The following is a 21851-nucleotide window of genomic DNA, read 5'->3' on the forward strand; positions in this document are numbered from 1 at the left end:
AAACAGCTTCTATCTCAAGGCCGTCAGACTGTTAAATAGCCACGTCAGAGGCTGCTGACCTATATACATAGACTTGAACTCACTGGCCACTTTAAGAATCAAACACTAGTCACTTTAATAATGTATACATATCCTGCATTACCCATCTCATATATATATACTGTATCCTATACTATTCTACTGTATCTTAGTCTATGCTGCTCTGACATTGCCCATCCAAATATTGATATCTTCTTAATTCCATTCCTTTACTTTAGATTTGTGTGTATTGTTGTGAAATTGTTAGATATTACTGCACTGTTGGAGCTAGAAACACAAGCATTTCGCTACACCCGCAATAACATCTGATAAAAACATCTATGTGACAAATAAAATGTGATGTTCCGGCTTCGTACATTTCAGATCAGAGGATGTGTGTTCTCTCTCTCTCTCTCTCTCTCTCTCTCTCTCTCTCTCTCTCTCTCTCTCTCTCTCTCGCTCTCTCTCGCTCTCTCTCTCTCTCTCTCTCAATAAATAATTGGTGACGTGAATATATTTAGTATAGATTTATCTAAAAATAATAACTTTTTTAATGTTTCACAATTTGTGGATTGTCCTCTCCTTCCTCCTCTGAGGAGTCTCCACTGACTTTAAGCTATGGCTGATTCTGATCGCTAGGCGAACTTAGATTACATTTTGCAGTATGAAAGAAAATCTGATTAGGTTTGTTTTGTTTTGGTCTCTGCACAGCTTGTTTTACATGGCGGCTCTCCTTAGCGAGGGATGGAGATGACATTTAGAGTCGTTTTTCTGGAGCTTTACCCATTTACTGTTTGTTCTCGTCTTCCCATCTCCTTCCTGTGTGGAACGTGACAGAGTGTGTGCCTTACCTCTGGGAGTGGGCCGACTCACACAACATGGTAACCCTCCAACACAACACACACAGCCCACTGTCAGACAGGAAGGAGATATGCTCCAATCATGGGGGGAATTACTTTATATTTCCTTATTTACCTCCTCTCTCCCTATTCAGACAGGAAATGCCCTGCTGTATTTCATACAGGAGCCGTATGAGACTTGTTATATCAAACAACTCTGGTCACTAGTGCACTGCCTGGCACATGGCCAAATACGCTACTTGGAATCGCTTCATATTTTGCCAACATGGCTGTTTTAGTTCCTCCAACATATCCAACCCTTTGACACATACTCCCAGGTATGCGCACACACACACACACACACACACACACACACACACACACACACACACACACACACACACACACACACACACACACACACACACACCTGTCAGTGTTAGAGTGAGGGTCCAGTAATGAGTTGTAGTGGTTGTTTAGAGACGTTCCTCGTCCTCCAACTGAATAGTTCCACACGTAGTCCAGTACAATAGGAGCAGTACCCATACAAGGACAGCAGCAGAGGGACCCAGACTCTCTCTCTCTCTCTCTGTCTCCCTGTCTTTCCCTCTATCTCTCCCTGTCTCTCTCTCTCCCTGTCTCTCTCTCCCTGTCTCTCTCTCTCTGAAGTTGACACGTGGTTTTTGGACATGTGTGAAGTTGACACGTGGTTTTTGGACATGTGTGAAGTTGACACGTGGTTTTTAGACATGTGTGAAGTTGACACGTGGTTTTTGGACATGTGTGAAGTTGACACGTGGTTTTTGGACATGTGTGAAGTTGACATGTGGTTTTTAGACATGTGTGAAGTTGACACGTGGTTTTTGGACATGTGTGAAGTTGACAAGTGGTTTTTGGACATGTGTGAAGTTGACACGTGGGTTTTGGACATGTGTGAAGTTGACACGTGGTTTTTGGACATGTGTGAAGTTGACACGTGGTTTTGGACATGTGTGAAGTTGACACGTGGTTTTTGGACATGTGTGAAGTTGACACGTGGTTTTTGGACATGTGTGAAGTTGACAAGTGGTTTTTAGACATGTGTGAAGTTGACAAGTGGTTTTTAGACATGTGTGAAGTTGACACGTGGTTTTTGGACATGTGTGAAGTTGACACGTGGTTTTTAGACATGTGTGAAGTTGACATGTGGGTTTTGGACATGTGTGAAGTTGACAAGTGGTTTTTAGACATGTGTGAAGTTGACAAGTGGTTTTTAGACATGTGTGAAGTTGACACGTGGTTTTTGGACATGTGTGAAGTTGACACGTGGTTTTTAGACATGTGTGAAGTTGACACGTGGGTTTTAGACATGTGTGAAGTTGACAAGTGGTTTTAGACATGTGTGAAGTTGACACGTGGTTTTTGGACATGTGTGAAGTTGACACGTGGTTTTTAGACATGTGTGAAGTTGACACGTGGTTTTTGGACATGTGTGAAGTTGACACGTGGTTTTTAGACATGTGTGAAGTTGACAAGTGGTTTTTAGACATGTGTGAAGTTGACGTGGTTTTTGGACATGTGTGAAGTTGACACGTGGTTTTTAGACATGTGTGAAGTTGACACGTGGTTTTTAGACATGTGTGAAGTTGACAAGTGGTTTTTGGACATGTGTGAAGTTGACACGTGGTTTTTAGACATGTGTGAAGTTGACAAGTGGTTTTTAGACATGTGAAGTTGACACGTGGTTTTTGGACATGTGTGAAGTTGACAAGTGGTTTTTAGACATGTGTGAAGTTGACACGTGGTTTTTAGACATGTGTGAAGTTGACACGTGGTTTTTAGACATGTGTGAAGTTGACGTGGTTTTTGGACATGTGTGAAGTTGACACGTGGTTTTTAGACATGTGTGAAGTTGACACGTGGTTTTTAGACATGTGTGAAGTTGACAAGTGGTTTTTAGACATGTGTGAAGTTGACACGTGGTTTTTAGACATGTGTGAAGTTGACAAGTGGTTTTTAGACATGTGTGAAGTTGACGTGGTTTTTGGACATGTGTGAAGTTGACACGTGGTTTTTGGACATGTGTGAAGTTGACACGTGGTTTTTGGACATGTGTGAAGTTGACACGTGGTTTTTGGACATGTGTGAAGTTGACGTGGTTTTTGGACATGTGTGAAGTTGACACGTGGTTTTTGGACATGTGTGAAGTTGACACGTGGTTTTTGGACATGTGTGAAGTTGACACGTGGTTTTTGGACATGTGTGAAGTTGACACGTGGTTTTTGGACATGTGTGAAGTTGACACGTGGTTTTTGGACATGTGTGAAGTTGACACGTGTTTTTTGGACATGTGTGAAGTTGACGTGGTTTTTGGACGTGTGAAGTTGACATTTTTTAATTTATTTTTTAACTTATACTATTGGGTATAGGTTTTGCTTTCATTATGTTTGCTAAACTAAGACTTTTGTGCTCCACTTTTTCTTGATGTTAATGACAAAAGTAACTCACAACACCTTATAATAACACGATGACTCGATTAAAGGTGTTTAAAGCAACGATCCAGAATTGAAACATAGCCGTCCCAGTTTCAGGTAAACAGGCTGAGGGACGAGGCTGGAGAAATGCAACCACTCTCAAAGAGTTTTAGCCGTCCCAGTTTCAGGTAAACAGGCTGAGGGACGAGGCTGGAGAAATGCAACCACTCTCAAAGAGTTTTAGCCGTCCCAGTTTCAGGTAAACAGGCTGAGGGACGAGGCTGGAGAAATGCAACCACTCTCAAAGAGTTTTAGCCGTCCCAGTTTCTGGTAAACAGGCTGAGGGACGAGGCTGGAGAAATGCAACCACTCTCAAACCCACAGACTGTTCTATGGCTGCAAGGACAGACCATCCATGTTATCTAAATGTTAGTTTCAACCATGTTCTTAGGCAATATAGAGGTTGCTTACAATTACTTGGTTTACAAATATTGGAGTAAAACAAGCTTATATTTTGGGTCCTGATGGGGTGCGACAGTTCAACTAAGCTCGTGAGGCAAATCATTCATTTATAAATCCCAAAATGTACGTAGCAACTAAGCATGGCCCTTTTAACCGGCATTGCAATTTCCCTTCATACACCAGTCTGTCCACTGTCCAGCCAAATCATTCCCTTGTCCCGTATTTGGGCTTTTTAGATGTGGTCGCCCTAATTCCATCGATGGAGACACTGCTACATGTTAACACCTTCTTTTTACGTGTGAGGAGAATTATTTAAACCTCACATGTTAATCTGTTAATTCCACATGTGAAAGTAAGATTTTCACACTTGGAGTTTTCTTACATGTGAAACTGCACATTTGATTTCGAAATGTGGAATTGCAAGTTCACATGTGAAAAACAATCCAGAGTGGAACTTTTTCACTTATGAAACTGCACATGCGATTTTCACATGTGAATGTGACATTTTCATGTTAATGTTTTTCACAAATGAAAAGGTGGAGTTAACATGTGAACTCTAAATGTAATATCAAATCTAAGCTTGACATGTACAAAAATACATCTATTTCACATGGGAAACTGCATATTCCACAATTGTTCTTTGGACTTTATTTCTCATTGACACAGATCTGTCTCCATCCCTCTTTCTTTATCTCTCCTGTCTCTTCACATTTCTCTCTCCCTCTCTCTTCCCCCCTCTCATCTCTCTCTCTCCCATCTCTCTCTCTTCCATCTCTCTCTCTCTCTCATCTCTCTCTCCCTCATCTCTCTCTCATCTCTCTCTCCCTCATCTCTCTCTCCCTCATCTCTCTCTCCCTCATCTCTCTCTCTCTGAGGACTATTTCGCTCTCGTTCACACATGGGAAAGATTATCAAAGCATTTATTTTCATTTCCACTGTTTTCCTTCTCGCTTTCATGGACGATCAATCATAAACTGCTGCTGACTGCTCCTCACCCTGCACCCAACCCTCACCCCTGGACCTCTCACCTTCTCACCCCTGCTCCCTCAGCCTAGAGAGAGAGAGAGACAGAAAGAGTGAGAGTCCAAGGTCCCCACACTCCCAGCAGGCTAAACGGTGGGGAAAATATTTGTGCACATTACAGTCAGTTTAGATTTTCTTAAACATTTACTCTGTGACTTAGGAGAGAGAGAGAGAGAGAGAGAGAACAACCACAGGAGACAGAACAGTGGACAGCCAATAACAGACAACCACAGGAGACAAAACAGTGGACAGCCAATAACAGACAACCACAGGGGACAGAACAGTGGACAGCCAATAATAGACAACCACAGGAGACAGAACAGTGGACAGCCAACCAAACAAGACAACACAGAGCAGCTCTACAGGCTATGCCTGCCTGTCAGCACAGAGGCCGGGCCCAGTAGTCCACCTCTAGGGCTGCTACTGCAGTAGCTCCTACTAGTGTGCTACTGTACACTTGTGTTTAATTAATGTCAGGACTAATTAGGCCTGTAGTGGCCAGAGATCCAGGTCCTGCTTTCATACTGGAGGGGGAAGCCAGATCTGACAGGGTGTTAAGCCCCAGCCGCCCCGTCCGTTCCTCCATCCGCCTCCGCCCGGGGGGTATCTGCAACGCTCGTTCAGGGAAATCACAGTTGACAGGCCCTGGCCTGGAACTCCCTCCCCTGCTCCACTGCTCCATTGTGGGGAGGGAGTTCCAGGCCAGGGCCTGTCAACTGTGATTTTAACCATGTGGGTTTTTTTTACATGTCATTTTATCATGTGCTTTTTTTAGTAAGGGAGGGGGACAGTGACAGCTATAATGACAAAGATAGATTGTTGCCTGAAAGCCTGTTCCCAGATCAGGTAGAACGGCTCTGTCAGCACTGCTATGACATTATACAGGAACATTGAATCCATCACACTCAATGTAATCAACACGGTGTCCTGCTGTGCCACTTTTGGTTTGGAAAATGTAGCCTAATATTTTGAATTCTGTTTTACTCTGTACGAGGGTTTACTGTTGAAATACGACAGCAAAATCCATCCCGGCGTGGACACCCATGTGGACAGAGGGTTGTCAGTTTAACTCCTTGGATGTGCTGTTGGTGAGTGGCACAGACATCTCTCTTTTTCCGCAGTGAAAATATCCAGTAATTGACAACCCGTCTAATATTTCGGCCCCTTAAACGTGGTGGCCTACCGTGACCTTAGTATTTGGTCACGTCTCAGGTTGGAACTCTCACCATCCCCCACGATTTGATTCAGTCTGTCGTTTTCCAGCGTGTTTTTTTTTCTTCTCCCTAAATTCTAAGTCACATACTGTATCTGTGTCTTGGGTACTCATGGAGTTTTTTTTTAAATGAGTAGAGTACTGTAGTCTATTAGATCAACTCTCACATGAACAGTGGGAAATGTGCTGTATTCAGCAAATCTCTCTCGCTCATTAACCAGCGTTACGTTCTCATTTTCCATTTCTGTGTTACTCTCTTTTAACTTCATGTTTCTGCCTCTGAATTACATGACTAGTGAGAAAACTCCCCATAGAACAGAAAATAAAACCCATGTGGTCGTAACTCCTCAGATTACCTGTAACATGTGCGCATCGGGAAGCAAGTTCGGGGAGTGCATAATATAATAAACAAATGAACAGAACAAGAAACACGAACAACGCACAGACAGGAAACAGAAACAATAACGCCTGGGGAAGGAACCAAAGGGAGGGACATATAAAGGGAAGGTAATCAAGCAGGTGATGGAGTCCAGGTGAGTCTGATGACCCGCAAGTGCTCGTAACGATGGTGACGGGTGTGCGTCATAACGAGCAGCCTGGTGACCTAGAGGTCAGAGAGGGAGCACGCGTGACATTACCAGTACAAATGACTACCATACTGAGACAATTACACAACAGTTCTAATTTCCCAGCCTCCTCCCTTCCTTGCCAGTACAGTCCCACAGGCATCTAACATGACGAGGTTAAGAATAGTTTAATATGTTTGTGGTTGGGATCTATTAAAGCTATGAGATAAATGTAAAGCAGAAAAAGGAAATGCAACAAGGAGAAACAGATGAACTATTATAGACATTAGGCCCTGACTCAAGGAGTCTAGGCTGTGACATTAGGGAACTAGGCCCTGACTCAAGGAGTCTAGGCTGTGACATTAGGGAACTAGGCCCTGACTCAAGGAGTCTAGGCTGTGACATTAGGGAACTAGGCCCTGACTCAAGGAGTCTAGGCTGTGACATTAGGGAACTAGGCCCTGACTCAAGGAGTCTAGGCTGTGACATTAGGGAACTAGGCCCTGACTCAAGGAGTCTAGGCTGTGACATTAGGGAACTAGGCCCTGACTCAAGGAGTCTAGGCTGTGACATTAGGGAACTAGGCCCTGACTCAAGGAGTCTAGGCTGTGACATTAGGGAACTAGGCCCTGACTCAAGGAGTCTAGGCTGTGACATTAGGGAACTAGGCCCTGACTCAAGGAGTCTAGGCTGTGACATTAGGGAACTAGGCCCTGACTCAAGGAGTCTAGGCTGTGACATTAGGGAACTAGGCCCTGACTCAAGCAGTCTAGGCTGTGACATTAGGGAACTAGGCCCTGACTCAAGCAGTCTAGGCTGTGACATTAGGGAACTAGGCCCTGACTCAAGCAGTCTAGGCTGTGACATTAGGGAACTAGGCCCTGACTCAAGCAGTCTAGGCTGTGACATTAGGGAACTAGGCCCTGACTCAAGCAGTCTAGGCTGTGACATTAGGGAACTAGGCCCTGACTCAAGGAGTCTAGGCTGTGACATTAGGGAACTAGGCCCTGACTCAAGGAGTCTAGGCTGTGACATTAGGGAACTAGGCCCTGACTCAAGGAGTCTAGGCTGTGACATTAGGGAACTAGGCCCTGACTCAAGGAGTCTAGGCTGTGACATTAGGGAACCTGACATTTTTTTTATTTATTTTACCTTTATTTAACCTTTATTTAACCTTTATTTAACCTTTATTTAACCTTTATTTAGTCAAGTCAGGCAAGTCAGTTAAGAACAAATTCTTATTTTTAATGACAGCCTAGGAACAGTGGGTTAACTGCCTGTTCAGGGGCAGAACAACAGATTTGTACCTTGTCAGCTCGGGGGTTTGAACTTGCAACCTTCCGGTTACTAGTCCAACACTCTAACCTCTAACTAGGCTACCCTGCCGCCCCATAAGAACATAAGTCTTGTGAGAGGAGTTGGAACCTGTTGAAAGCTGTTTCCCTACTGACTAAGAGCAACTACTGATGAAGACAACAATTGAGAATGATTAATATAACAGCGTTCAGTGGTGTAAAGTACTTAGTACTTATTTACGATTTATATTTTTGACAACTTTTACTTCACTACATTCCTAAAGAAAATAATGTACTTTTTTACTACATACATTTTCCCTGACAACCAAATGTACTCATTACATTTTGAATGCTTAGCAGGACATTAAAATAGTCAAATTCACATCCTTATCAAGAGAACATCCCTGGTCATCCCTACCGCCTCTGATCTGGTGGACTCACTAAACACACATGCTTAATTTGTAAATGATGTCTGAGTGTTGGAGTGTTCCCCTGGCTATCTGTAAATGATTCTGAGTGCTGGAGTGTTGGCTATCTGTAAATGATGTCTGAGTGTTGTGTTCCCTAGCTATCTGTAAATGATGTCTGAGTGCTGGAGTGTTCCCCAGGCTATCTGTAAATGATGTCTGAGTGTTGAGTGTTCCCAGCTATCTGTAAATGATGTCTGAGTGTTGGAGTGTTCCCATGGCTATCTGTAAATGATGTCTGAGTGTTAGTGTTCCCTGACTATCTGTAAATGATGTCTGAGTGTTGGAGTGTACATTTTCCCTGACTATCTGTAAATGATGTCTGAGTGTACAGTTTCCCTGGCTATCTGTAAATGATGTCAAGTGTTGGAGTGTTCCCTTATGGCTATCTGTAAATGATGTCTGAGTGTTGGAGTGTTCCCTGGCTATCTGTAAATGATGTCTGAGTGTTGGAGTGTTCCCTGGCTATCTGTAAATGATGTCTGAGTGTTGGAGTGTTCCCCTGGCTGTCTGTAAATGATGTCTGAGTGTTGGAGTGTTCCCCTGACTATCTGTAAATGATGTCTGAGTGTTGGAGTGTTCCCCTGGCTGTCTGTAAATGATGTCTGAGTGTTGGAGTGTTCCCCTAGCTATCTGTAAATGATGTCTGAGTGTTGGAGTGTTCCCCTAGCTATCTGTAAATGATGTCTGAGTGTTGGAGTGTTCCCTGGCTATCTGTAAATGATGTCTGAGTGTTGGAGTGTTCCCTGGCTATCTGTAAATGATGTCTGAGTGTTGGAGTGTTCCCCTGACTATCTGTAAATGATGTCTGAGTGTTAGAGTGTTCCCCTGGCTAAAAAAAAACAAAAAAATGGTGCCGCATGGTATACTTTATGTAAGGAATTTGAAATGATTTAAACTTTTACTTTGATACTTAAGTATATTTTAGCAATTCCATTTACTTCTGATACTTAAGTATATTTTAGCAATTCCATTTACTTCTGATACTTAAGTATATTAAAAACCAAATACTTTTAGACTTTTACTCAAGTTGTATTTTACTGGGTGACTTTCCCTTTTTCTTGAGTCGTTTTCTTTTAAGATTTGTTTACTTTTTATCAAGTATGACAATTGAAAGTATGAGCGGGTACTTTTCCCACCACTGACAGCTTGTGATGAGTGATAGGCTTTAAGATGGACTATGATATATCTATCCTTTCAGCTTCCTCTCTGCATTCTCAATTACGCTTCTCTTCTTTCACTTTATTCCCCTCTTCATGCTTATAATGACTTTTTCTCTCTCTCTCCTCTCCTCTCTCTTTCCTGTCCTTAGTTTCTGTTTTGGCTATGGTCAAATGAAACGGAAGCCCCTGGCATCTCAGAAGCTCTCTCTGGCTAATCCCCTTGACTAAGAGGACACATTTCGGTAAACAGAATTGGGTCACAAGACATAAAGAGGCAAATGTTCACCAATTACATCATAGCATTTCCTATAAGAGAGTGAAAGAGAGAGAGAGAGGGGGTGGTGGTGTGCTTGACAGTGGGGGTGTAGGGGAGAGGGAGTTGTTGTGCCCCTGCTCCCGTTTCTGTGGAGATTTCTTTGACGATTTCGTGAGAAAAAGACATGTTGGAACAGAATGAAGTATTTCACATGGTTCTCTCTTCACCCCCTCGCCCTCTTCCTCTTTCCCAATCCCCCCTCCACTATCTTCCCCTTTCTCTCTTTTCTCGTGTATCTCTCTCCCGTCTCTCTCCATTTGAAACTGATTAACAGGGTAAAGCGTGTTCTCTCTCTCTCTCCTGGCTGGAGGAGATTCCACAGGAAGCCATGATGTGACCCAGCAGTGGGCCATGAGCCTGTTCTGGCCTGACCTGTTCTGGCCTGGTTGAACCTCCTCCTACTTGTTGGAGGAACACTGTGACCCGTCACACAGACAGGAGATTAGTTTCCAGGCCTGAATCTGGGGCTGATCTAATCCAAGCCAGGAGACTGCATTAGGCCATGTCTGGGAGGAGGTCAGCTGACACATGGACCCTGTATCTGTCACTGTCGTTAGCCACCAGTCCTGAAGAGTGAGCAACATGACGTGATGCTGTCTGGAGGATCTTGACACTGATGTGAGGTCAAAATGTCTTCCCCACACAGGTTTCAGTAACAGCTGGTTTTGATAATGATGATAAAGTGGTCATAAAGATGACATACTAATGGCGATGTCAGGCTGCTCTGTGCAGACATAAGTCATCAGAGAGAGGTGGATCTGAAGCTTTGTTTTTCCTCATCAATCATACAAGGCTCACTCCAGTCCAGCAGCCTTGAAAACTAAGCACACACTGTTCAAATGAATTGTATGAGCGTGTTATTATTTTCTTACTGAACCCACCAGCTGTAGAACTATTAATCAGAGATTTAAAAACACAAATGATTATTTCTCTGCAAAGGATGACTGTTGAACTGTTGAACATAGCTAGTAACTGTAAATTAAAAATAGAACAGTGCGGGATGAATATTGACTATGGCTTTACCACTTGACTGGTTAATAGACCTCCCCTGTGTGACCTATGACCCCTCCTACTCTCATTGGTCAGCTAGGGGATGGAGGGTGGGCCTGTGGGGGTGGTGAGGGATCAGAATAGATCAAAATGAGGTTACCAAGAGAGAGAGAAAGAGAAAGAGAGAAAAAGTCACTAGGCAACACCCTGACGACGCGCTGGGCCTAATACATGCTATTTTCTAGGGGGCATGACACGGCCAGAGGGTAGGGTCCCTCTCCCTCCCAGTGGGCCCCCTCAGAAGCACACCTGCATCGGGAGTGGGGGTCTCAGCACAAAGACAGCCTGGAATATAGAGCAGCTCCACTACAGAGCCCCTAGGAGGAGAAGATACAGCAACAGACAACGAAAAGGAAGAAAGTTCTAGCTTTGAAACCTGACCCCTCCACACACACACACACACACACACACACACACGCTATAGTGCATTGTTGCTGCAGCCTTACTACAGCACCATAGTCCTAACAGCTGTCTCGTGTTGTATTCCTCTCTAAGTGTGTGTAGGTGTGCGTGTCGGTGTTTGTTCTTAGATCATGTTTCCCCGGCCACAACGTTCAGGCCTCTCTGTAGTGGCTTCAGTTTCACCACACAGGCCCGGGGACATCGTTTGCCTGTTGTCATGACACTGGGACTTGGTGCAGAGTGAATGCTGGGAACTGGTTTGCATCTCGGGACTCAGCAAACACAGCAGGGCAGAGACCCATGACCACCAGAGGAAGTCCCCCCCCCCCACACATACACGTCAGATATTAACTGAAGGAATACAATTTGACATTTTAATCATTTAGCAGACGGTTTTATCCAGAACAACTTGGAGTTGGTGCATTCATCTTAAAGTACATTTTACACAATAAATCAGCATGGGCAAGTCTGATAATAGCTTTTAACTCCTCTATCAGTGAGACTAGCCTATGTAATGTGGTAAAGAGGGTATCAAGTATTTATTATGTCCTCCATGATGATAATACATCCCCATTTCCTATCTACAGGTAATATCTTCAGCTTCCTGCCTGTCCACAGAGATCACTGTGATTCATAAAGTACTTCCCCCTTCACACACACTGACGTGATGAATTCCAGATGTAGTTGGCATGTTTTATTAGCGGCTGGACGGCAGACAATAGGTCTTTACCTCAAGACTCTTCTCTCAAACGGCTGGACTGCAGACAGTAGGTCTTTACATCAACACTCTTCTCTTCTCTCTCAGTATCCCCTAGCTACCAGACTGTCTCCACTCGGTAGCCACTCACCACCAGATTGACTGGAAGGGGGTCTTTGACTGTATAATCAGAATCACCTTTAGCCAACAAGGACATTTACATACACCCAGAATTAGATTGTGAAATGGTGCTGCTACGGTCAATAGAATCAACAAAGAATATAGACAATAAACAGAACACACAATAGATACTCATCGTTATCACCCTTAGTACCAGCAGAACTAGCAGCAGCCTCAACTGATTTGACAAGAGTTACAAAGACCGATTACACAACTTCATATCAGTTTCCTTCTAATGTTAACTATTAGGAGTCCTGGGCAACATTCGTAGAGCTTCTCTCAAATGTTAACAGTGTAATGAATCTATCTAGAGGATGGGGGTGTGACTAACACAATGAAACAGAAGGATGAATCTGGGCTCCTGCAGAGACATTTCCTCCTCTGCTTCCTCTTCTGTACTCTATCTCACGGCTCAGTTGTAGAGCCGAACCACTACGCCCCCTTGTGGCATATTTTCAATCTACAACCACTCATAAATTCCTACATCCCTTGAGACAACTTATCCTCTAACACTTTGCTTTAGGAGGGGCATCACAGTAATTCCTTCACATCTCCTCACTATCCAAGACACCAGATATGTGTGGTTTCATAAATTCTCTCTCAGCTTGTTTGTCTGTCTGCATGTCTGTTTATCAGTCTGTCTGGGAGGCAGGCATGGGGCCAGTAACCGAAAGGCTGGTGGTTTTGAACCCTCAGAGCCGTAATGTGAAAAATCCATTGATGTGTCCTTGACCGTCGTGTCCTCAAACAGGGAGTACAGGAGGGTGCTAAGCACACATCTATGTGGAATGGAGGGGTCAGCGTTGTGGAGGTGTTGTTGCCTACTCTCACCACCAGGGGTCAGCCATCAGGAATTCTACGATCCAGCTGTGTAGTGAACAGACTCCGAGGCGCTTGCAAGCATAGCTGCAGGTGGGAGTTTTTTAAATAAGAAACACAGGAACCTACAGTGCCTTTGGAAAGTATTCAGACCCCTTGACTTTTTCCACATTTTGTTAAGTTACAGCCTTATTCTAAAATGGATTAAAAATAAAATATTTTACTCATCTACACAATAACCCATGACAAAGTGAAAACAGGTTTAGACATTTTAGCAAATGTATATTAAAACACAAGTATTCAGACCCTTTTCTATGAGACTCAAACTAGAGCTCAGGTGCTTAACATACTGCTTGATTAGTTGGGTTCTTGCTTGCTGTACAACATCGAAACCCATTCAGTCTGTCTACAAACAGGCTCTCAACATGCCTGATAGGAAGCCCAATAGCCATCATCACTGTTACAAACTCAGAAAAAATCTTGTGCAACACACCAACGCATGTCTTGTATTCAAGATCCTAAATGGCCAGTCTCCTCCCCCTCCACTCAGTACCTTTGTTAAACAGAAAACCCAAACATATGGCAGCAGATCCTCAAGGTCTGCCATGAGAGGTGACTGTATAGTTCCCTTAATGAAAAGCACCTTTAGTCAATCTGTTTTCTCTGTGAGAGCTTCCCATGTCTGGAATACACTGTCAGACACACAACTGCACCACATAGCACACTTTCACAAAATGCATGAAGACATGGCTAAAGGCCAAATCAGATTTGTGAACATTATCCCTGGTTGTATATTGCCGCTTTCCATGTTGTCTGTAGCTCATGAGGTGTGGAAACACTTGCTTTTATGGATTCTCTCTTGTTGCCGTTTGTCCTATGTTGCTCTGTCTGCATGCTACGTCTTGCTTGTCCTATGTTGCTCTGTCTGCATGCTACGTCTTGCTTGTCCTATGTTGCTCTGTCTGCATGCTACGTCTTGCTTGTCCTATGTTGCTCTGTCTGCATGCTACGTCTTGCTTGTCCTATGTTTCTCTGTCTGCATGCTACGTCTTGCTTGTCCTATGTTGCTCTGTCTGCATGCTACGTCTTGCTTGTCCTATGTTGCTCTGTCTGCATGCTACGTCTTGCTTGTCCTATGTTTCTCTGTCTGCATGCTACGTCTTGCTTGTCCTATGTTGCTCTGTCTGCATGCTACGTCTTGCTTGTCCTATGTTGCTCTGTCTGCATGCTACGTCTTGCTTGTCCTATGTTGCTCTGTCCGCATGCTACGTCTTGCTTGTCCTATGTTGCTCTGTCCGCATGCTACGTCTTGCTTGTCCTATGTTGCTCTGTCCGCATGCTACGTCTTGCTTGTCCTATGTTGCTCTGTCCGCATGCTACGTCTTGCTTGTCCTATGTTGCTCTGTCCGCATGCTACGTCTTGCTTGTCCTATGTTGCTCTGTCCGCATGCTACGTCTTGCTTGTCCTATGTTGCTCTGTCTGCATGCTACGTCTTGCTTGTCCTATGTTGCTCTGTCTGCATGCTACGTCTTGCTTGTCCTATGTTGCTCTGTCTGCATGCTACGTCTTGCTTGTCCTATGTTGCTCTGTCTGCATGCTACGTCTTGCTTGTCCTATGTTGCTCTGTCTGCATGCTACGTCTTGCTTGTCCTATGTTGCTCTGTCTGCATGCTACGTCTTGCTTGTCCTATGTTGCTCTGTCTGCATGCTACGTCTTGCTTGTCCTATGTTGCTCTGTCTGCATGCTACGTCTTGCTTGTCCTATGTTTTGCTCTGTCTGCATGCTACGTCTTGCTTGTCCTATGTTGCTCTGTCTGCATGCTACGTCTTGCTTGTCCTATGTTGCTCTGTCTGCATGCTACGTCTTGCTTGTCCTATGTTGCTCTGTCTGCATGCTACGTCTTGCTTGTCCTATGTTGCTCTGTCTGCATGCTACGTCTTGCTTGTCCTATGTTGCTCTGTCTGCATGCTACGTCTTGCTTGTCCTATGTTGCTCTGTCTGCATGCTACGTCTTGCTTGTCCTATGTTGCTCTGTCTGCATGCTACGTCTTGCTTGTCCTATGTTGCTCTGTCTGCATGCTACGTCTTGCTTGTCCTATGTTGCTCTGTCTGCATGCTACGTCTTCTTGTCCTATGTTGCTCTGTCTGCATGCTACGTCTTGCTTGTCCTATGTTGCTCTGTCTGCATGCTGTCTTGCTTGTCCTATGTTGCTCTGTCTGCATGCTACGTCTTGCTTGTCCTATGTTGCTCTGTCTGCATGCTACGTCTTGCTTGTCCTATGTTGCTCTGTCTGCATCTGTCTTGCTTGTCCTTGTTGTCCTATGTCTTCTCTGTCTGCATGCTACGTCTTGCTTGTCCTATGTTGCTCTGTCTGCATGCTACGTCTTGCTTGTCCTATGTTGCTCTGTCTGCATGCTACGTCTTGCTTGTCCTATGTTTCTCTGTCTGCATGCTACGTCTTGCTTGTCCTATGTTGCTCTGTCTGCATGCTACGTCTTGCTTGTCCTATGTTGCTCTGTCTGCATGCTACGTCTTGCTTGTCCTATGTTGCTCTGTCTGCATGCTCGTCTTGCTTGTCCTATGTTGCTCTGTCTGCATGCTACGTCTTGCTTGTCCTATGTTGCTCTGTCTGCATGCTACGTCTTGCTTGTCCTATGTTGCTCTGTCTGCATGCTACGTCTTGCTTGTCCTATGTTTCTCTGTCTGCATGCTACGTCTTGCTTGTCCTATGTTTCTCTGTCTGCATGCTACGTCTTGCTTGTCCTATGTTTCTCTGTCTGCATGCTACGTCTTGCTTGTCCTATGTTGCTCTGTCTGCATGCTACGTCTTGCTTGTCCTATGTTTCTCTGTCTGCATGCTACGTCTTGCTTGTCCTATGTTTCTCTGTCTGCATGCTACGTCTTGCTTGTCCTATGTTTCTCTGTCTGCATGCTACGTCTTGCTTGTCCTATGTTGCTCTGTCTGCATGCTACGTCTTGCTTGTCCTATGTTGCTCTGTCTGCATGCTACGTCTTGCTTGTCCTATGTTGCTCTGTCTGCATGCTACGTCTTGCTTGTCCTGTTTCTGTCTGCATGCTACGTCTTGCTTGTCCTATGTTGCTCTGTCTGCATGCTACGTCTTGCTTGTCCTATGTTTCTGTCTGCATGCTACGTCTTGCTTGTCCTATGTTGCTCTGTCTGCATGCTACGTCTTGCTTGTCCTATGTTGTCTGTCTGCATGCTACGTCTTGCTTGTCCTATGTTGCTCTGCCTGCATGCTACGTCTTGCTTGTCCTATGTTGCTCTGTCTGCATGCTACGTCTTGCTTGTCCTATGTTTCTGTCTGCATGCTACGTCTTGCTTGTCCTATGTTGCTCTGCATGCTACGTCTTGCTTGTCCTATGTTTCTGTCTGCATGCTACGTCTTGCTTGTCCTATGTTTCTGTCTGCATGCTACGTCTTGCTTGTCCTGTTTCTGTCTGCATGCTACGTCTTGCTTGTCCTATGTTGCTCTGTCTGCATGCTACGTCTTGCTTGTCCTATGTTGCTCTGTCTGCATGCTACGTCTTTCTTGTCCTATGTTGCTCTGTCTGCATGCTACGTCTTGCTTGTCCTATGTTTGCTCTGTCTGCATGCTACGTCTTGCTTGTCCTATGTTGCTCTGTCTGCATGCTACGTCTTGCTTGTCCTATGTTTCTCTGTCTGCATGCTACGTCTTGCTTGTCCTATGTTTCTCTGTCTGCATGCTACGTCTTGCTTGTCCTATGTTTCCTGTCTGCATGCTACGTCTTGCTTGTCCTATGTTGCTCTGCATGCTACGTCTTGCTTGTCCTATGTTGCTCTGCATGTCGTCTTGCTTGTCCTATGTTGCTCTGCATGCTACGTCTTGCTTGTCCTATGTTTCTGTCTGCATGCTACGTCTTGCTTGTCCTATGTTTCTCTGTCTGCATGCTACGTCTTGCTTGTCCTATGTTGCTCTGTCTGCATGCTACGTCTTGCTTGTCCTATGTTGCTCTGTCTGCATGCTACGTCTTGCTTGTCCTATGTTGCTCTGTCTGCATGCTACGTCTTGCTTGTCCTATGTTGCTCTGTCTGCATGCTACGTCTTGCTTGTCCTATGTTGCTCTGTCTGCATGCTACGTCTTGCTTGTCCTATGTTGCTCTGTCTGCATGCTACGTCTTGCTTATCCTATGTTTCTCTGTCTGCATGCTACGTCTTGCTTGTCCTATGTTTCTCTGTCTGCATGCTACGTCTTGCTTGTCCTATGTCTCTGTCTGCATGCTACGTCTTGCTTGTCCTATGTTGCTCTGTCTGCATGCTACGTCTTGCTTGTCCTATGTTTCTCTGTCTGCATGCTACGTCTTGCTTGTCCTATGTTTCTCTGTCTGCATGCTACGTCTTGCTTGTCCTATGTTTCTCTGTCTGCATGCTACGTCTTGCTTGTCCTATGTTGCTCTGTCTGCATGCTACGTCTTGCTTGTCCTATGTTGCTCTGTCTGCATGCTACGTCTTGCTTGTCCTATGTTGCTCTGTCTGCATGCTACGTCTTGCTTGTCCTGTTTCTGTCTGCATGCTACGTCTTGCTTGTCCTATGTTGCTCTGTCTGCATGCACGTCTTGCTTGTCCTATGTTTCTGTCTGCATGCTACGTCTTGCTTGTCCTATGTTGCTCTGTCTGCATGCTACGTCTTGCTTGTCCTATGTTGCTCTGTCTGCATGCTACGTCTTGCTTGTCCTATGTTGCTCTGCCTGCATGCTACGTCTTGCTTGTCCTATGTTGCTCTGTCTGCATGCTACGTCTTGCTTGTCCTATGTTTCTGTCTGCATGCTACGTCTTGCTTGTCCTATGTTGCTCTGCATGCTACGTCTTGCTTGTCCTATGTTTCTGTCTGCATGCTACGTCTTGCTTGTCCTATGTTTCTGTCTGCATGCTACGTCTTGTTGTCCTGTTTCTGTCTGCATGCTACGTCTTGCTTGTCCTATGTTTCTCTGTCTGCACGTCTTGCTTGTCCTATGTTGCTCTGTCTGCATGCTACGTCTTGCTTGTCCTATGTTGCTCTGTCTGCATGCTACGTCTTGCTTGTCCTATGTTGCTCTGTCTGCATGCTACGTCTTGCTTGTCCTATGTTGCTCTGTCTGCATGCTACGTCTTGCTTGTCCTATGTTGCTCTGTCTGCATGCTACGTCTTGCTTGTCCTATGTTTCTCTGTCTGCATGCTACGTCTTGCTTGTCCTATGTTTCTCTGTCTGCATGCTACGTCTTGCTTGTCCTATGTTTCTCTGTCTGCATGCTACGTCTTGCTTGTCCTATGTTGCTCTGCATGCTACGTCTTGCTTGTCCTATGTTGCTCTGCATGCTACGTCTTGCTTGTCCTATGTTGCTCTGCATGCTACGTCTTGCTTGTCCTATGTTGCTCTGCATGCTACGTCTTGCTTGTCCTATGTTGCTCTGCATGTCTTGCTTGTCCTATGTTGCTCTGCATGCTACGTCTTGCTTGTCCTATGTTGCTCTGCATGCTACGTCTTGCTTGTCCTATGTTGCTCTGTCTGCATGCTACGTCTTGCTTGTCCTATGTTGCTCTGCATGCTACGTCTTGCTTGTCCTATGTTGCTCTGTCTGCATGCTACGTCTTGCTTGTCCTATGTTGCTCTGTCTGCATGCTACGTCTTGCTTGTCCTATGTTTCTGTCTGCATGCACGTCTTGCTTGTCCTATGTTGCTCTGTCTGCATGCTACGTCTTGCTTGTCCTATGTTTCTGTCTGCATGCTACGTCTTGCTTGTCCTATGTTGCTCTGTCTGCATGCTACGTCTTGCTTGTCCTATGTTGCTCTGTCTGCATGCTACGTCTTGCTTGTCCTATGTTGCTCTGCATGCTACGTCTTGCTTGTCCTATGTTGCTCTGCATGCTACGTCTTGCTTGTCCTATGTTGCTCTGCATGCTACGTCTTGCTTGTCCTATGTTGCTCTGCATGCTACGTCTTGCTTGTCCTATGTTGCTCTGCATGCTACGTCTTGCTTGTCCTATGTTGCTCTGTCTGCATGCTACGTCTTGCTTGTCCTATGTTGCTCTGTCTGCATGCTACGTCTTGCTTGTCCTATGTTGCTCTGTCTGCATGCTACGTCTTGCTTGTCCTATGTTGCTCTGTCTGCATGCTACGTCTTGCTTGTCCTATGTTGCTCTGCATGCTACGTCTTGCTTGTCCTATGTTGCTCTGCATGCTACGTCTTGCTTGTCCTATGTTGCTCTGCATGCTACGTCTTGCTTGTCCTATGTTGCTCTGCATGCTACGTCTTGCTTGTCCTATGTTGCTCTGTCTGCATGCTACGTCTTGCTTGTCCTATGTTGCTCTGTCTGCATGCTACGTCTTGCTTGTCCTATGTTGCTCTGTCTGCATGCTACGTCTTGCTTGTCCTATGTTGCTGTCTGCATGCTACGTCTTGCTTGTCCTATGTTGCTCTGTCTGCATGCTACGTCTTGCTTGTCCTATGTTGCTCTGTCTGCATGCTACGTCTTGCTTGTCCTATGTTGCTCTGTCTGCATGCTACGTCTTGCTTGTCCTATGTTGCTCTGTCTGCATGCTACGTCTTGCTTGTCCTATGTTGCTCTGTCTGCATGCTACGTCTTGCTTGTCCTATGTTGCTCTGTCTGCATGCTACGTCTTGCTTGTCCTATGTTGCTCTGCATGCTACGTCTTGCTTGTCCTATGTTGCTCTGCTGCACGTCTTGCTTGTCCTATGTTTCTGTCTGCATGCTACGTCTTGCTTGTCCTATGTTTCTGTCTGCATGCACGTCTTGCTTGTCCTATGTTTCTGTCTGCATGCTACGTCTTGCTTGTCCTATGTTGTCCTCTGCATGCTACGTCTTGCTTGTCCTATGTTGCTCTGCATGCTACGTCTTGCTTGTCCTATGTTGCTCTGCATGCTACGTCTTGCTTGTCCTATGTTGCTCTGCATTGTCTTGCTTGTCCTATGTTGCTCTGCATGCTACGTCTTGCTTGTCCTATGTTGCTCTGCATTCCTATGTTGCTCTGCATGCTACGTCTTGCTTGTCCTATGTTGCTCTGCATGCTACGTCTTGCTTGTCCTATGTTGCTCTGCATGCTACGTCTTGCTTGTCCTATGTTGCTCTGCATGCTACGTCTTGCTTGTCCTATGTTGCTCTGCATGCTACGTCTTGCTTGTCCTATGTTGCTCTGCATGCTGTCTTGCTTGTCCTATGTTGCTCTGCATGCTACGTCTTGCTTGTCCTATGTTGCTCTGCATGCTACGTCTTGTCCTATGTTGCTCTGCATGCTACGTCTTGCTTGTCCTATGTTGCTCTGCATGCACGTCTTGCTTGTCCTATGTTGCTCTGCATGCTACGTCTTGCTTGTCCTATGTTGCTCTGCATGCTACGTCTTGCTTGTCCTATGTTGCTCTGCATGCTACGTCTTGCTTGTCCTATGTTGCTCTGCATGCTACGTCTTGCTTGTCCTATGTTGCTCTGCATGCTACGTCTTGCTTGTCCTATGTTGCTCTGCATGCTACGTCTTGCTTGTCCTATGTTGCTCTGCATGCTACGTCTTGCTTGTCCTATGTTGCTCTGCATGCTACGTCTTGCTTGTCCTATGTTGCTCTGCATGCTACGTCTTGCTTGTCCTATGTTGCTCTGCATGCTACGTCTTGCTTGTCCTATGTTGCTCTGCATGCTACGTCTTGCTTGTCCTATGTTGCTCTGCATGCTACGTCTTGCTTGTCCTATGTTGCTCTGCATCTTGTCCTATGTTGCTCTGCATGCTACGTCTTCTTGTCCTTGTTGCTCTTGTCTTCTCTGCATGTCTTGCTTGTCCTATGTTGCTCTGCATGCTACGTCTTGCTTGTCCTATGTTGCTCTGCATGCTGTCTTCTTGTCCTATGTTGCTCTGCATGCTACGTCTTGCTTGTCCTATGTTGCTCTGCATGCTACGTCTTGCTTGTCCTATGTTGCTCTGCATGCTACGTCTTGCTTGTCCTATGTTGCTCTCTACGTCTTGCTTGTCCTATGTTGCTCTGCATGCTACGTCTTGCTTGTCCTGTCCTATGTTGCTCTGCATGCTACGTCTTGCTTGTCCTATGTTTCTCTGCATCTGCTTGCTTGTCCTACGCTCTGCTTGCTTGTCCTATGTTGCTCTGCATGCTACGTCTTGCTTGTCCTATGTTGCTCTGCTACGTCTTGCTTGTCCTATGTTGCTCTGCATGCTACGTCTTGCTTGTCCTATGTTGCTCTGCATGCTACGTCTTGCTTGTCCTATGTTGCTCTGCATGCTACGTCTTGCTTGTCCTATGTTGCTCTGCATGCTACGTCTTGCTTGTCCTATGTTGCTCTGCATGCTACGTCTTGCTTGTCCTATGTTGCTCTGCATGTGCTCACTGCTCGTTTGTTTTCTTAATGTAATCGTTTCTAATAACCTGCCCAGGGACTGCGGTTGAAAATTAGCCGGCTGGTTAAAACCATCACTTTACTTAAACGGTGATTAATGTGCACTGTCCCTGTAAAAATAAAACTCAAACTCGGGTGCATCCTGTTTTCATGATCATCCTTGAGATGTTTCTACAACTTTATTGGACATGATTTGGAACGGCACACCGGCCTATATAAAAAAGGTCCCACAGTTGACAGTGCATGTCAGTAAAAACCAAGTCAGGGAGGTGACAAAGAACCCGATGGTCACACAGAGATCCTCTGTGGAGATGGGAGAACCTTCCAGAAGGACAACTATCTCTGCAGCACTCCACCAACCAGGCCTTTATGGTAGAGTGGCCAGAGGAAAGCCACTCCTCAGTAAAAGAACTTGAGAGGATCTGCAGAGAAGGGAGAAACTCCCCAAATACATGTGTGCCAAGCTTGTAGCATCCTACCCAAGACCCGATGCTGTAACCACTGCC

This window comes from Oncorhynchus tshawytscha, linkage group LG22 (genome assembly GCF_018296145.1).
Source record: "Oncorhynchus tshawytscha isolate Ot180627B linkage group LG22, Otsh_v2.0, whole genome shotgun sequence".
Classification (NCBI taxonomy): domain Eukaryota; kingdom Metazoa; phylum Chordata; class Actinopteri; order Salmoniformes; family Salmonidae; genus Oncorhynchus; species Oncorhynchus tshawytscha.